Source organism: Hipposideros armiger, unplaced genomic scaffold, assembly GCF_001890085.2.
Source record: "Hipposideros armiger isolate ML-2016 unplaced genomic scaffold, ASM189008v1 scaffold_300, whole genome shotgun sequence".
Classification (NCBI taxonomy): Eukaryota; Metazoa; Chordata; class Mammalia; order Chiroptera; family Hipposideridae; genus Hipposideros; species Hipposideros armiger.
The window spans coordinates 531,885-549,048 of NW_017731650.1; the positions used below are offsets into that span (position 1 = coordinate 531,885).

Genomic DNA, 17,164 nt, shown 5'->3' on the forward strand with positions numbered 1-17,164 from the left:
TGACAATCTTTCATTGAGATACTGTCACTGCCTTTCTCAGATCAACTGTCATGACTTCAGCTGGGCCTCTACAAGTCACTTAAGAATGCTTCTAGAACCATCCTAATGGGCATGTTCCAACTGTCACTTGGGGAAAAAAGGATCACTTGAGATCAATTTCTACAGCATATCTTTTGTCAGAAAACCTGTCATATCATTCTGTCCAATAGAGGCTTTGTGGGAGGAAAAGGTCTTATCACATTCCTTGGATATGAAGTACTGTTGGAACTACAATAGCTGCCCTTATCAACAGGGGATTCATTCCAAGACCCCCAGTGGATGTGTGAAACTGCTGATAGTACTGAACCCTAGTTGAACCCCAGTCAACTTCAACTCAGCCAGAAATGCGGCAGTGCCTTCATCAGCAGACTCAGGCTCTCCAGTAATTTTATATTTTTCAGTCCAAACTTACTTCTGAATCTGTGTAACCACCCCTTACTTGCAGTAATGGCCTCATGTCACTTGCTTCAGGGCATCCCCTGCTGAAATCTTCATATAAGCTCAGTGCGTTCTGGCGCAACACATTGCAGTCAACGAGAACATGTTTTCTGTTCATGTCATCCACCCACAGATTTAGTGCCTTTTCCATCTTAATTAAGCACTTATCACATAGTTTTGACCATAACTTTTGTAGTTTGAAGTGTGACAGCAAAACTAGCCCAATATCTTTTTCTACCTTCATAATTTCATGGATAGAAGATTCGTTCTTACTGTAGATCTTAGGACCCTCAACATAAGATTTTTTTTCTTTCTTTGTTAAGTCCAGATCTTCCACCTTTTCATTTAAAGGAAGCACTTTATGGCTTCTCTTTGACATATCCACATTCCCAGCATCTCTACACTTGCACTTTGAGGCCATTATTAAGTAAAATAAAGGTTACATGAACACAAGCACTGTGTTACCATGGCAGTCCACTTGATAATCAAGCCAGCTACTAAGTGACCAAGGGGTGGGGGGGCATATGAGGTGTGACAATTTAGTTTGCTAACTCATCCTAGGAAAAAGTGTTACATACCTCATTGCTGAATACCACTACAGTCACCTTAGAAGTACACCGCTTGGGAAGCTATGCACCAATGCCAGCACCTAGTTCACTCTTCAAAGCAATTTTGGAATTCTTTTTTTGGAATGGCCATCAGAGCTGTCATCGCATTACCCTTGCTGTCCTGAATGTCATCAAAATGTCTTCCTTTCAATATTTCCTTTATCTTCAGGTAAAGAAAAAAGTCATTGGGGGCCATATCACGTGAATATGGAGGGTGTTCCAATACAGTTATTCACTGGCCAAAACCCCCCTCACAGACAGTGCCGTGTGAGCTGATGCATTGTCGTGATGCAAGAGCCATGAATTGTTGGCGAAAAGCTCAGGTCATTTTCATCTAACTTTTTCGTGCAGCCTTTTCAGCACTTCCAAATAGTAAATTTGGTTCACTGTTTGTCCAGTTGGTACAAATTCATAATGAATAATCCCCCTGATATCAAAAAAAAGTTAACAACATTGCTGCAACAAGTTCACGAACTTAATTGTCAGACCTCATAAACAACTTGGGTTCACTAGATAAAGAGACAATTCATGTCCACACAGAATGGATTAGGTCAGTGGAAGACATCATTACACAACTCAAATGGGCACACAATTTAAAACTTAGGAATTGTTTATTTCTGGAATTTCCCATTTAGTTTTTGCGCCGCAGTGGACCTTGGAGAGTGAAACCATGGATAAGGGGAGAAAATTGGATTCTCTAACCATTCTATCGCCATGCAAGGGAGCTGAAGCTTTTAGAAGTAGCCTTATAATGATTTTGACCATCTCATGATTGCTGGTTAAGAAGTAAAGATGGTGGTAATATTGTAAAGCCTTTGGGTCCTAAATATTTTTATGAGAAAAATCTGTGTCATTAACTAAACCACAACTTCCTGACATAATTACATTAAAGTAACCAATGCTGAGAGAGTAATAGTAACCCTTATTCTACCCTTCACTATGATTCAAAGTATAAATTGGGTGATACAAATTGTAGGATATAGAAGAGAATGTTGAGCTAAAAGCCAGGCAGAAATAATACTTTTATTTCTTATGAACCAAAATCTATATTTTGCTAATAATTTATGTCAGAAAATTTAGTATTTTAGATTAAGCTTTATAGTTAAATTTGTATTTATCCTTCTGGGTTGATCAAATGGAAGAACATGAGTTTTCAAGGAAAAATATATTATTGGTAGGCATTATTTGATTTGAATCCTAAAGAGGAGCTACAAGTAAACCTCGAAACTAAAAATGTGAATGTTTTAATGCTCATTTTTCCTCAAATGGCAAAACTAAGCTTAGTGAAAGATCAAAAGAAAATATATACTGTGATAATGAAATTAGGCTTTACTCATAAATATTATAGTATACATCGTAATTCATTTATATACCTGTAAAATAAGAGGGCTTATCTAGACCATCATAACTTTTAACCCAGTTAGCCTACAAGTAATACTATACTTTTACATTTTATTTTAATAAATATGTGAAGTATAATTCCCTATTTGTTATATAAAAAACGTGTTTATTTTGTGTTAGGGTGTATAGTGTAGACGTTATAAAGTTAGTTGTTCTTATGTATTTTTGCAGAAATGCTAAAGTCTAATTTTGCTCCTATTCAAATGCGTTGAGCAATTTGCCTTTTTTGTAGAATATATGCTGCTGCGACCTCTTATTCTGATGAAAGAGCTAAAGCCTTTAGAAATGAAAACTTAAATTCGTTATACAATATTTTAAATTATCTTGAGTGTTCAAACTGCATTTTTCTAAAACAGGAGATTGTTTTAAATGGTTTTGGTAGCATCTTAATAAACAACAGTCCCATCAGTGGAAGAGAAAGAAAACAGAGAATAGAAAGAGTTTCTAATTCAATTTATATTAAAAACAGTATCTTGATGTGCACTTTTTTGTCCTTCTTCAGCTATCTACAGAATTTTGCCTTCCACATTATGGTAACCTTGCCTTAAATTGGCAGTGATTTGTACTGTGCATCACTTTGAAATTTGTGGAAGTGTTTATTTACTATAACCTTGATTTTGGAGATATTATAAAGGCCCAAACTCTAATCTCTAGCCAAGATATTTGAGAACATAAAATACATAGTGGATTAGAAACATACATTTCAATGTTAAACCATAGTTGCTTGTGTACAACATAATTGTGTCCACCCATAATGGTGTTTATTTGTGTGTGTATTTATATGTATATTTCTTAAAATAAGAGTGCTAAACTATAATATAATTGGGTTAAGTTGCTTGTACTTTGGAACACACACAAAAAAATTGTCTCAGCAATTTAAGTGAGTTAAGCAGAACTCTAAAGTTGGAGTAAAAAAATCCAAAAAATAAACCTTATTACTAAGTAATGCTTTATATGTTCTTAAAGATGCTAGCTACTTTAGATATGCCCCAATCTCTCAAATTTAAATTTCATGTTTTGGAAACACTTTTTATCTGTATATATATATATATATATATATATATATATATATATCTGATATAGCTTTTAAATTTACAACACTCATCCTTTGACATTCTGAAAAGAAAAACATGTATCAATCATTAAGTTTGTCCAGCAAGTGCAGATCTCACAGATACCGTGAACTTCCAGGGTGACATCACAAGCTGTTTCTGAAATTATAGCACAAGAAAATATCCCACAGCTATTGTATTGCTGCTTGTTCAGTCCCCGGTCTCTTACAATTCTAGGCCTGGATAGTACAGAGGTGGATTCTATGCTTCTGTAGTGTCGATTCTGTTATTGTACTTCCTGAAAACATAGAGGTTACTGTTAACAGCAAAACACAATGGGCCAGGGGTTATTCTCTATCTTTTGAAAGCGTTTACAAGAATTGGTGTGATAAGCCATGGTTGTTGTTATAAAAAAAAAATCACATTTTACTAATTAAAAATCACAAATGATTGTGTATTTTTTTCAATGAAGTCTAGCCAGAGAGCAAAAAAGAATGATTGTATTACTGCTTATAAAAGTACAGACCAATTTAGAAAGGGGATGCATTTATTAAAGAGCAATGGGAGATTTTCCTTGAAGGCTGCCCTGAAAACAGAGTTCATATGTGTACCACTGGATGGCTTCTCTCAGATCCTTCTAGCAGTGTTGTTGACTGGTGTTGTCAGATTTGTAGCTCATGTACTTTCTTTCTTGATTTTCCTCCTGTTTTCTCTCATTGATTTATAAGCAGCTTATGACTAGAAGAATCCTGTCCTCTAATTCTTTGGTGTCTTCCTCTACCAAAGAAAGGAGTTTTGAATGCGGTCAAAGAAATAAATATTGATGACATAGGTCTTTATTCAGACAGGAGTATGAAGCATCACTAAGAAGGTGGAACATGTCTAGAGCAGAATATAAAATTCCACTCCCTCTACTTCTTCTTTTTTTATCTTTATTAAATTTATTGGGGTGACATTGGTTAGCAAACACATATAGGTTTCAAGTGTATAAATCTATAATACATCATACACACACACACACACACACACACACACACACACACACACACACACATTGCACTGTGGGTTGACCACCCGAAATCAAATCTCCTTCTATCACCACATATTTGATACCCTTTACCCTACTCTACCACTCCCTTCCTCCCTTATCCTCTGGTAACCACTAAATTATTGTCTGTGTCTATGATTTTTTGTTTGTTTGTTTGTCTTATTCATTTGTTGTTTTTGGTTTTATATGCCTCATATGAGTGAAGTCATATGGTTCTCGACTTATTCTGTCTGACTTAACTTCGCTTATCATGATAATCTCAAGACCCATCCATGTTGTCACAAATCGCTGTATTTCATCTTTTTCTAAGGCCAAGTAATACTCCATTGTGTATATGTACCACATCTTCTTTATCCAATCATCCACTGAAGGACATTTTGGTTGTTTCCATATCGTGACCACATTGAACAATGCTGCAATGAACCCAGGGGTACATATATCTTTACAGATAAATGTTTTCAGATTTTTTAGGGTAGATATCCAGAAGAGGGATTGTTGGGTCATTTTTAATTTTTTGAGGAAACTCCATACTGTTTTTCATAGTGGCTGTACCAATTTACATTCCCACCAGCAGTGTATGAGGGTTCCCTTTTCTCCACAACCTCTCCAAGATTTTTTATTATTTGTCATGTTGATAATAGCCATTCTAACAGGTATGCGGTGGAATCTCATTGTGGTTTTGATTTACATTTCCCTAATAGCTATTGAAGCTGAGCATTTTTTCATATATCTGTAGGCCATTTGTATGTCTACTGGGGAGAAGTGTCTGTTCAGGTCCTCAGCCCATTCCTTAATTGGATTGTTTGTGCTTTTCATTGTTGAGTTGTATGAGTTCTTTATATATTTTGGATATTAGCCCCTTACAGGAGACGTTGTTTGCAAATATCTTCTCCTGTTCAATTGGTTACCTGTTTGTTTTGTTGATGGTTTCTTTTGCTGTGCAAAAGTTTTTTAATTTGATATAGTCCCACTCATTCATTTTAGCTTTTACTTCTCTTGCCTTCCAGGTCAAAGTCATAAAATCCTCTCTGAATCCAAGGTCCATAAGTTTAGTACCTAGGCTTTCTTTCATGCAGTTTATTGTTTCAGGTCTTATTTTTAAAGCAATCCTATGAAAAACTAACAAGGCTAGAGATGTCACACTCCCTGACTTCAATTTATACTACAAAGTAATAATAATCAAAACAGCATGGGATTGGCAGAGAAACAGACACACTGACCCATGGAACAGAATTAAGAGCCCAGAAATAAACCCCCATATATGTGGGCAGATAATTTCCGACAAAGGAATAAAAAACATACAATGAAGAAAAGAATCTTTTTTTTCAATCTTGGAAATGATAAGACTTAAGTAATTTATGAGGCTGGGAGATGGAAAATCTACCCTTACTTCCGCCACAAGCTAGTTACGCAGCCTTGCTTTGCTAAGTGAGGATGTTGGACCAGTTGATTTTTAATTTACCTTCTAGTTCTAAGGCTGATTCTGTTCTATTGAAGGGCACTAGAATTTTCTTACAGTAATTGCATATGCCAGGTAATACTTCTCTTAAATCTCTAGATCTTAGGACTAGATTTCTCCGAAATCTTGTGATCATATCCACATTATATACTACAATTACCTGTACATTATGAGCTACAATTACCTTAATACCTATATTTTTAATGATATAAAGATGTAATTAAACCTAGAAGTTTTGTTTTGTAATTTTTGTTGTTTATTAGTTAATGTTTTACTTCACTTTTCCAATATGGTGTGATTTTACTTTTTGCTTTCTACTGTCACCATCAATAGTAAACTTACTAAATTGGCTGATAGTTGTGAACAAATCTTAATCTCTATATACATGCTCTATAGACAGCAAAAATGTGCAGTTCATATATTATGTTTTTATTCTAATGCTTGTGTACCCTATATTACCTTCAGTGTTGTCAGAATCATGAATATTTGTGGGTGGAACAGCCAGTGCCTTGCCACAGTAAATAGACCACCCCCTGGCAAAGAGATCGTTAACATTCAATGTTAATAATAATGTGAAAACAATCCTACTAGTCTATTATTCTCTATGTCATCTATTTTCTATTTCTTTTGTAGGGTATCTTGAAGCTTAATCCTAGAACTTTTCACACATCTATAAAGGTAGGAAAAAGAACGCTTTTCTGGTTATAAAATATGTTGCATTTATCTATGTTTCAATAATTTACTCCTCTTGTTTGATACTGATAGAATTGATGTTGCTTATTTTGAATAACTGAAAGTGTGCTATATGTACTTAGTTGCTAAACTGGAAATCATCCAACACATAATGTTTAATCTTCAGTTTGAATTTTTTCCTATTATGTACTACTATGGTTTATTATATATTATTACAGTTTGTTTCACTGTAGACAGAATTTATCCTTGCTTTTACATTTTTGTATTAGTGTCTCCATAATTTTAGGGTACATTGACATTACCATATGCAATTTCTATATATCAGGAAGGCAATTTTATAATATATACATTTATGTATATTAATTTATGTAATATATTGTTAGAAGCTGAGATTCTCTTATCTACCACTATTTCTTTGTGTGTGTGCATGCTATTTTAAACCTCTAATTTCTTTAAAAACAACCAAAGTAACCATAGTATAAGTATAATTAGCTATCAGTGATTTAGTTAATTTGGAAGAATTTACTTAATAAAAGTACCAGAAAATGTGGCTCTTTTCTTGGCTAGGACTTATGTGAAGATAAATTTAGAATTCCTAGTCTAGTAAATACTTCTCTGATAATAGCTTAATTGTAGCTATTTCCAACCAAATTGTTTAATTGTGGTGAATCATATGGAAATTGTTCAGAAGTAGGTCAGCTTCCCACTGCCACATTCTAGCACCTCTTTTCTAGTTTTGGACAAACTGCTCAATGCCTAAAAGAGACAGAACAGTAAATGAAAGACATAAGACCCCCCCCCCCAAAAAAAAAGAGCAATAATGGCATAAAAACCAACACTGGGTCAGAATATTCTCATAAAAATGTCCAGACAGGTTGCACTTATTAATGCCTTAGTTGATCATCTCTTATGCTTGCTGTGTGTTTACACAATAGGTTGTTCACTCTTCATGAGCTTTTAGGCTGACATGTCATGGTGCCTCTAGAATGCAATGTTTCTTCATCTATAAAATACATGTAATACTATCATTCTTTTTCACTTAACTGAACTGAAATGAAGATCTAGTAAAACAAGGAATGTAAAATGAATGTGTGACTCCTCCAATCCCATATGGAAAGAACATGTTATTGTTTGTGATCTTGTTGAGTGACAGAGGAATGGGTTTCATTGATGGGAAAGAATACCTTGTGTAGATCTGGGTGAGCCCAAGAAACCCTTTAATTTTCTAGCTGTTACATTATAGTTCTAGTCTATAGTTGTCTTTGTGATAGAGCATTGCATCATTTTCTGATGAATATGGTTCTATGATTCTATTTAATCTTTATATGTTGTCTACTATACTTTCAAAGCAAAATTTATTTCGAGTTATTAAAGCATTGAGAAATAATAAATCAGACTCATGAATTTGTTACATTTGTTGTGTTTTATCTTTAGGTGATTATGACCAAGGTTTTTGGTGTATTGACAGAAAATAGTGAGCCTTGCTTGGTCTTGGTTTAAAAACTGCTTTTACTTTTTATTCTAATAAAATTAGAATTATGCCTTAATATATACATAATTTTTATAATTATCAGTTCTTCACTGTAGTTTGTTCAACAATTAAAATTTATATTTTCATATAATTTATGATTTTTAACATTGTCTAAAATGTATTTTGAATTAAATTATTCATTCTTGAATAATTATTATATTAAATTACTGAATTAAAAAGAGGCAGAAGTTATCTAATTCTTAGGATGGGTAAAGCAGAGAATTATACTAAATAGAAAGTGGTATTTCCCTCAAAGTTAGATACTGTTAAAGTTTTGGTATTTATTTTTCCTGATTCCTTCTTTATATACATAAACCTCAGTATCAATATGTGCACATAATGCTTTCATACTACATGCATGATTCTGTGTTTTTAACATTTTAATTATGAACATCCTTCTAAGGCAATATATATTATCCATTTCATCCTTTTTAATGGCTGCATATAGGCAACATTTTTGATGTACCATGATTTATTTAATAGACCCTCTAAACCCTTTTTAAAAATAGAACTTTAAAATAGTAGAGTGAACGAGGGCCTTCCTTAATTACACTTTTGGCAGCCATACAAAAGAATATGTCCCATTTGTATAGTGAATCAGGAAATTAAGGAGTGAAGAAAAAGTGTTACGGTAAAGAGACATAAAAATATTACTAGGTAAGTGCACATAAATGATCAGGGGAAAGAAAAGGCAATAATAATATAGATGTTCACGCAACTGTGTTGCAGGTATATAAAACTAAAATTTTTACTAATTTTTTCAAGGTTTATCCCAAATGACACCTCCTTCCAGAAGCATTCAGAGACTCTTCCCTTACTCCTGTTTCTCACCACTTGCCTTACATCTGCATAACACTTGGGGGAAAATAGACCTCATCATATTATGTCACATACAAAATTCATCTTGCATGTATCTTTTTGCCCCAAGTAGGCTGTTAACCCCTGGAGGGCAATGACTGTGTGTTAGTCATTATTGAATCTAGTAGATGTTGAATAAATGGTCACTGAGTTAAACTGAATTGAACTGTGAGAAAGGGGACAAATCAGGTGGAAATGTTTCATCTTACCAAAATTTTATAAGGTGCCACTATATGCCTCTCTATTTTCCTATTTTCTCTTGGAGTACATAATCAATTCTTCTGATGGATGAGATATAAATAATATAAAGTTTTTGATATATAATAAAATTATTTTAAAATGAATTTTAAATATTCTTTATGGTATTCATGCTCAAAATTATATCTTTAAGTTGAGTATTTCAGCAAAAAAATATTTATAAATGTATTAAAATTATTTATATGGTGCTGAACTTATTTATACATTACCTCATATGGAGCTAAAAAAAGCACACTGTCCGCTTTAAAGCATTATACACATATAAGATTATTATTATTGTTAAGATAGTAATGAAGTTGGCTCTGTGGACTAAAAATAGGAATTGTTATTTACAAAATAGAATAAGTAAAAGAAGCAATTCTTTATGTGAATTCTGTTATAAGAAAAGGAGCATTGTTTCCGGGACTTTGTATGATGTAAGTTGTTACTCATGCCATTTAAATGAATTTTTGACATTGTCTCAACCAGCAAAAGTAGAGTTATTGATAGTTTAAATTATGCTTGAAAGAAGCTCTAGTTCCACATTAGTCTGAATTCAGTGGTAATGTAAATTTAAAATATCTGAACAGATGTACTAGTGTCAATTTCCTTTATAGAAAAATTAATAATTAGTGAGTGTAAAAGTCTCTTTTGAAACTGAATGTAATGCCTGGTGCATAATGTTGTTTCTTCTGACTTCTGATTTGCAGAAGTCACTAGCCATGACTCTAATTTTGTATCTATTTTACTGGGCAAGTTGGAAAGGAGGAAAGGATCTTGGTCAGTCTTTTCTAAAAAAAGAAAAAAAAAAGTTTAGCTTATTGCTGACTTTTGCTTGATAGTTTGTAACTTAATATTTCAAATGCATACTTTTGCATTGTCTGTTCTCAAAGTCAAAGCTCTCTCATGACCTGGGTAGGGTTGCAAATGTAAGTACCTTCAGGTCTCATACAACAAAAGTGGGTGTAACAGACCAATATTATGTAATAATGAGTGATGTGGACTGGGGAAAAGAGGGTCATATGCTCAACATACAAGGGTTATTTCTACTCATTCCAGTCAAGTTTTCTCACCAATTGTATGTTCCAGTGGCCATTAACATCTGAAAGCATAGGGAATTGAATATTGGAATTTTTATGTGAAATCTCATGGTTTTTAAATGTTGACTCCAAATTGTTTTAATTGGGAAAAGCAACAACAACAACAAAAGCATGTAATGGAGTCAGACAGGCATTAGGCCACTTTTGCATAGATACTGTGTAAATATTTGATCAATTAACGAGTGAACCATAGATTTCTATAAGAAACAGGGAAATTTAAGAACATTCTAACCCTTGTTCTCCCTTGTACTTCATAGAGTTAGGGAGGGTTATAGTAATAGCAACAAATATGGAGACCTACCAGATAAGACTTTTCAACTATCTCTGGAGTCCTGAAAGGGGAAATCAAGGGTGAACAAAGTAAGCTAAGAAGGTGATGTTAAAATACATTATGATGTGCAAAAAAAAAATGATAGCTAAGAAGCCTCATTTTTTGTACACATTTTTTCCTGACCCCAACTAAATTCATGCTACTAATTTACTATCACCCTTTCTTTTTATTCAAGATTCCTGCAAATCAAATGTTTTATTCATCTTAAAAAGAAATGCTGAGTAAAAGTATGGATCAGAAGGAAGTCAAATGCAAGGGGAAAATAAAAATCAAACATGTAAATTTGTCACATAGTCATTCATGAATAAACATGAGTCCAGTGGACCCTAGTTTGTTTTCCATTCTGACCTATTTAGGACTTACTTCCTTTTGGAATTTTGTCCGCCTTCCTTCTGGACAGACTCACCCTTTCCTCTTCTGTTTTAATTCTCTGTTAGACCATCACACATTTCACTGCACTTAATGGTATTTAATTACAGTTGCTCAGACGTCTCTCTTCCCAAGTAGAATTGAGAATCTCAAGACCAGAAACAGTATCATTAAAACCTTTTTTTTTTTAAACAATCATAAACTTATAGGAAATTTGCAAGTATAACACGGGGTATCATTTGAAAGTAAATTGCCAGTCTAATGCCTCACTATCCTCAGCTACTTTAGGATGTGTCTCCTTACAAACAAGGTCATTTTACAACATGATCACAATAAAATTATCAGCATTATATGCTAAGGACTGAATTGTGTCTTGCCTACCAAATTTATATGTTAAAGCCCTAAATCCAATGTAATGGTACTTGGAGAAGGGGCCTTTGGGAGCTAAGTGATTTACATGAGGTCATGAAGGGGAGACCTTCATGATGGGATTAGGGCTCTTATAAGAAGATACACCAGAGAGCTTTCTTTCTTTCTCCCTCTCTGCCATGTGAGAGCACAAACAAGGAAGAGAGTTCTCCCCAGCGAATGGCATTGGCTGGCACCTTGATTGTGGACTTCCTAGCCTCCAAACCTGTGATAAGTAAGCTACCCAGTAAATGATGTTGTGTCGTGGTAGCTGGAGAAAACTAAAACATCAGGAAATTAACATTGAAACAAAACTACCATCTAATCCTCAGATCCCACTTGAGTTTCATTAGTTGTCCAAACAAATTCTAACATCTATCCTTTAGAGTATAAGACTTTGTTGCTGAATGATGTACCTTGTTTAATACTCACATTTTATTGGACTCCATGAATGTAGAAAAATTCCATAGACTTTCCTTGACTTTATGACCCTGATACTTTTGAAGACTACTTTCCGGTTGTTTGGCAGGTACCATATTTTGTGCAAATTTGAATCCTAATGTCGAGGCCAGTGTTTGTCATATAGATTAGGTTCAATAAATGCTAGTTGAGGAATGAATTAATGATTGAAAGCTGGAAAACTCTGACTCTGAATCACTGGGGCAATGCTAATAGAAACTCTTCCATAATTTTGAGAGAATTATGTAAAACATATCCAAAATAGGAAAAGAAAGGAAAAGAAAGAAAAAGAAACTCTGGTGTCTTCCTGTGCCGGTTCTGAGGTGTGTTCGTTAATTTATTTAGTGATGATGGGTACACTGGCCACTCTGTAAGTCAGTACTAGTTTCTTTAGAACTCTGCTTCCCAAACCCTAGTCTGTGGACTGCTTTCAGTTCACACTGTTTCTAATTCATAATGATATAAGTAGAGAAATTGGGAATATGCATTTAGAAACCTTTTAGCAGTTTGACAAATTGATTCTATTTCTGCTGAATCTAACAATTCTAAAGTGATGTATTAAATATATTTCTCATACTTTTCCTTCTTTATTCCACTCATATATTATAGTAACTAATTTGCATTGTATTTTCCACAATTATTGATCCACAGTAGATTAGAAATTAAAAATGGGCCCTTTACCACAGTTTGTGGTATTCCCATCAGAGAATGTGAGGTAAATGTGAGCTAGAGCTTGGTGAGACTTGACCTGTAACCTGAAGAATGGGTAGGATCTTTCTACTTTATAAAATGGAAAAATGGACAATTCAGGCATAGCAAAGTGTAAGAGCATGCATGTGTGTGTGTGTGTACATATGTGTGTGCCTGTGTGCATGTGTGTACTTGTATGCATGCTCATGTGCGTTGGGTGGGTTGCAAAAGGCAGGAGTCTCAAAGGAGTAAGAGCTCATGATTTGAGTACTGGGGGATAGCAACTCCCCTCACATCTGTTTGCATTGCATCCCAAAACATTTGTTCCTAGAGCATTGCCCCGTTTAGAACGTTCTGTTGTTCTCCCTTTCCTTTCTGAACTCATTCTTTCCCTCAGCCACCAGAACCCAGAATTTCCATTGCTGGCAAAACTCTAAGAAGCTCCTCTGACCAAGAAAGTGGCCAGTGCTACTATTACCACTTCTAGGTGACCAAGCCTATTCACAGCTTTCCAAACATTGAAATGAAGAGAGAGGAGATGTAAATAGAAACAAGAAAAAACAATGAGAGAAAGAATAGAATGCACATAAAAAGTAATGATAGGAGAAAAAAAACCCTGAAAGGAAGTAAATATGTGATTGCATTAAGTTTAATTTACATTGGCAACCCTTAGTCTCAGTAACATTCAGCTCACTTCAAAACTTATATATTAAGCAACTGTCATGGACCAGACACTGGACTCGGGAAATGAGAAGAATAGAATACAAGAACTTGCCCTATAGTGACTGCAGTGTTTTGGGTAAGACAGATAAGCAAACATGATTTCAATGTAGTGATTGGGACATTCACCGGGTATTTGCAGGCACAAAGGAAAGGTGATAGGCCAGCCTCCCAGGCTTCTTGGAAGAGATGGTACCCATGAACTGAATTGAAAAAAAAAAAAAACAAGAGGGGAAGGAGTACAACATTTTTTAATTAAAATTTATTGGGGTGACAATGATCAACAAAACTGCATAGCTTTCAAGTGTACAATTCTATAATACATTGTCTATGTATTGCATGGTATGTGTTCACCGCCCAAAGTCAAATCTCCTTCCGTCGCCATATGTGTGACCCCCTTTACCGTCTTCTACCATCCCCCCTCCCCCCTTACCTTCTGGTAACCACTAAACTGTTGCCTCTGTCTATTAATTTTTGTTCCTTTATTTGCTTGTCTTGTTCCTTTGTTGCCTTCAGTTGTATAAGATGGAGTACAACTTGATAATCAGTTTTCAGTCCAGGAGCTGGTACACTGTGGGTGCTAATACATATTTGTTGAATGAATGAATAATTTAGTTGTAGATTTAGCTGACAAAGTTAGAGGTAAATGCAACTTTAGGAAGATCTAGACAGAGTCACAGAAGCATTGAACATCCTTCTGAGTGGGAGAAAAGGTAAGATATGCAGTCCTACAAGGTGTAGTAAAAATCGTGTGACAGAAAGAGGTGAGTTGAGAATGGTGACAAAGAAGAAGCTAGGTAATGGAGGCATTTCCTGGCAATCAAAAGCCCCAGGCTTTATCTATGTAACAGGTGCATGGCATCATGAGATTTGTATTGTAGCTTGATTGTAGATGACTAGGTGTGGGGGAGACAGTACAGATATAATGATACTAATTAGAAGGCCATTTCACTAGTCTTGGAATGAAATTGCAAACTCCTAACATAAAGCCACGAAAGAAAAGGTGGAGCATGGGGAAGGGGCACTGGTGCAGAGATTTAGGAGTCACTTGAGAAACAGAATCAGTGGAACTTCTCACTTATTTAAGGGATAGTGGAAGGGAAGAGGTAAACCACAGTGTGACGGAAAGGATGAAAGCTTGGACAACTCCCATATTTATGACCTGGGTTCCTGGATGCATTATGAAATCCTAAACCTAAGATATATGGGAGGACAAATAAGTATTTGGAAAGTAGAGAGAGATATCAAAATGAATCCAGTTTTAGAAAACAAATTTGAGATGGCTGTTGCAGAAGAGAGAATGTCAAAACTGGAGAAATGCATGTGTACATTTTTCTGTGTATCTATGTGCATTTCATATACTGCAAGGGTTCTATGTGCCAATTCTGTCTTTACAGTCTTGTAAAAGCTTTACTTTCTCATTAACTTATTGCTGGCAAATTAACTTATTGCTTGAATATATCATTTGAAGATCTAGTAATTCATTCCATATTTTAAAATATACTACAGACAAAGTAAAATGCTGTATCTTAAAATGGATTACAGGCTCGTGAAAAAAATAATGTGTCTCTGCCGCCAAAGCAAAGAGGAAAACTGTGCCAATGACATGCCAGAACCTGTTTGGGTTTCAATTACCTGGACTATTGAGGCAGAAACAAACTTTGTGCCTAATTTATCCTTATAATAGCCTGAGTTCTCTGCTTTGCCTTGCTTATGGACATATTTCCATGCTCTACTATTATTAGAAAGGAAAAGTCACTTCCTTTTTTGGTGGTTCCAGAAAAACATTTAAAATATGCTCTGCAATTCGGAGAACTATCATTTTATAAGTCTCTGTATTTAGAGAATAATATACTGAACAAAGTGAAAAGTTTACCAGTATTTACCTCACGTCATCATGTGATAATGCTGTTACTTCTTTTTTTTATTTTTTTTATTGTTAGTTTCAGATGTGCTGTTACTTCTTATTCCTTTTTACAACAAACCTCAGTGACAGTCTTATCAGTAGTGACCTTTGAGCATCTCCTGGTTTAAGATGTCCACAGAGACCAAATTGATTCTCCATACGTTTGAGTCAGTGTTGTGAAGGTTAGGTCTCCAGTCAACTCCAGCATCTGCCATGAAACTCAAAATGGACTAGTCAGTGGGAAGAGAAGACTTACCCCTCAGTCTCCCAACCACAAATACAGCTTTCCCAGTACAGCAGTTCAAAACCTTAGGATTTCAACTAAATGGAGACATTAACAGCACAGCTATCATTATATCCCCACTATTTTACCCATAATACCTACTTAGTAATTTTTTTAACCCAGTTAATAGAAAAGCCAGAATGGTAAGGTAGTACATGAATAAATTATGATTTTTTTCAAATTACATTTTTGGATTATCTTTTGTAAAAGAAGTAGACAAAATTGATGTAATGCCACTCTTTTCCTCCTGTACACGGTCGGTGAAAAGGGATGTTGAGTTTTAGTAGTCGATTTCACTGAATTATCTAAAATATAGAGCGTATATAAATTGTCTGCCTCAAATAAAATAATTAACAAATTATAAAAGCAAAGTTGAGTTGATTTGGGAATTGCAATTCTGTGGTGCAAGCAAGCTGTGGTGGCCGTGGGCAAGTCTGGAGAACAAAGGAGAGGGGCTTGCCTTTATAAAGGAAAGAAAAAAGTGGGAGGGGTGATTTTGAGGAAAAGTTCATTAGAGGAGAACGAGAGTTTGAGGTGATAATGACTTCTTATTGGTTGAATTAATGCTGAATAAAGAGAAAAACCTTCAACCCTCTTGTGGGGAATGTCAAAGAAGTTTGTTCCTATCATGATTTGCCAAGGTAGGAGTGGTAGAGCAGGAGAGCTCCTGTACAGGGTTTCCCAATTCTGTTTTAAATGAGGTTTCCTTTATTTTCACAAAGTCTAAGTTAATTGTTTTGAAACTCAGAAATATTTAATAGCCCAACCCATAAAGTATGTAGATAGCCTCCCATCATTTACTTTCATCTATTCAAAGAGGTTGTTTTTTTTTTTTTTTCATTTGTGGATTTCATCTTTGACTATTCAGCATATGCTGTGTACCAGGCACTGTACTAGGCTTTGAGGATTCATGGACATCAGTCAGATTTTCTGTCATCAGAGGGATGCACACATATCTAAGAGCTTTTAACCCTAATCTGGCTCGAAAACCTCAGGTATGGCTTTCCAGAAGAGGAAATACGAAGGTGAAGATTTGAAGAGACAGGCTGACAGATAAGATGGATAAGAGATTTCCAGATACCATAAAAAAAGTATTGATGGCAGTATAAACATACTTTATGAATAACAATATGGTGTTTTGAACACAGAGAACAGGTCAGGGGAGGGGCAAGACAAATGGGCATGTGCTAGGTCACAAGAGGTTTTAATATAATGCTAATGACTTTGAATTAAATTCTGAAGATAATGAAGAATAAATGAGTAAATTTCACAGTGGGCATAAATTGACAAATTAACATTTTGGAACAATCTCTGGAAGTTTTTGCAACTGTGAAAACTAAATAAACATCAAACAAAAAAAAAGGTCAAGAAAGAGAAGAGTTATTAATGAAGAGCTAGGAGAAGGTATAGTTTTGTAGGTTATTCAAGAAATATTTTAGATGTCAAATTGATAAGACTTCATTATTCATGCATGGGAGGTTAGCACAAGCTGGAAATCTTAGATGACTCCCAAAGTTTGCAAGAAAGTTTGGGT

At 34.8% G+C, this 17,164-nt stretch overlaps 1 long non-coding RNA gene across 2 annotated transcripts in view; it reads left to right on the forward strand.

Moving 5' to 3' along the window:
- Positions 1-17,164, forward strand: part of LOC109391718 (uncharacterized) — a 431,571-nt gene that overhangs the window by 274,979 nt on the left and 139,428 nt on the right. For both annotated transcript variants that reach the window (XR_002125904.1, XR_002125903.1), the window contains exon 5: positions 6,679-6,723. This is a non-coding gene — a long non-coding RNA (uncharacterized LOC109391718). The remainder of the gene's footprint in view (positions 1-6,678; positions 6,724-17,164) is intronic.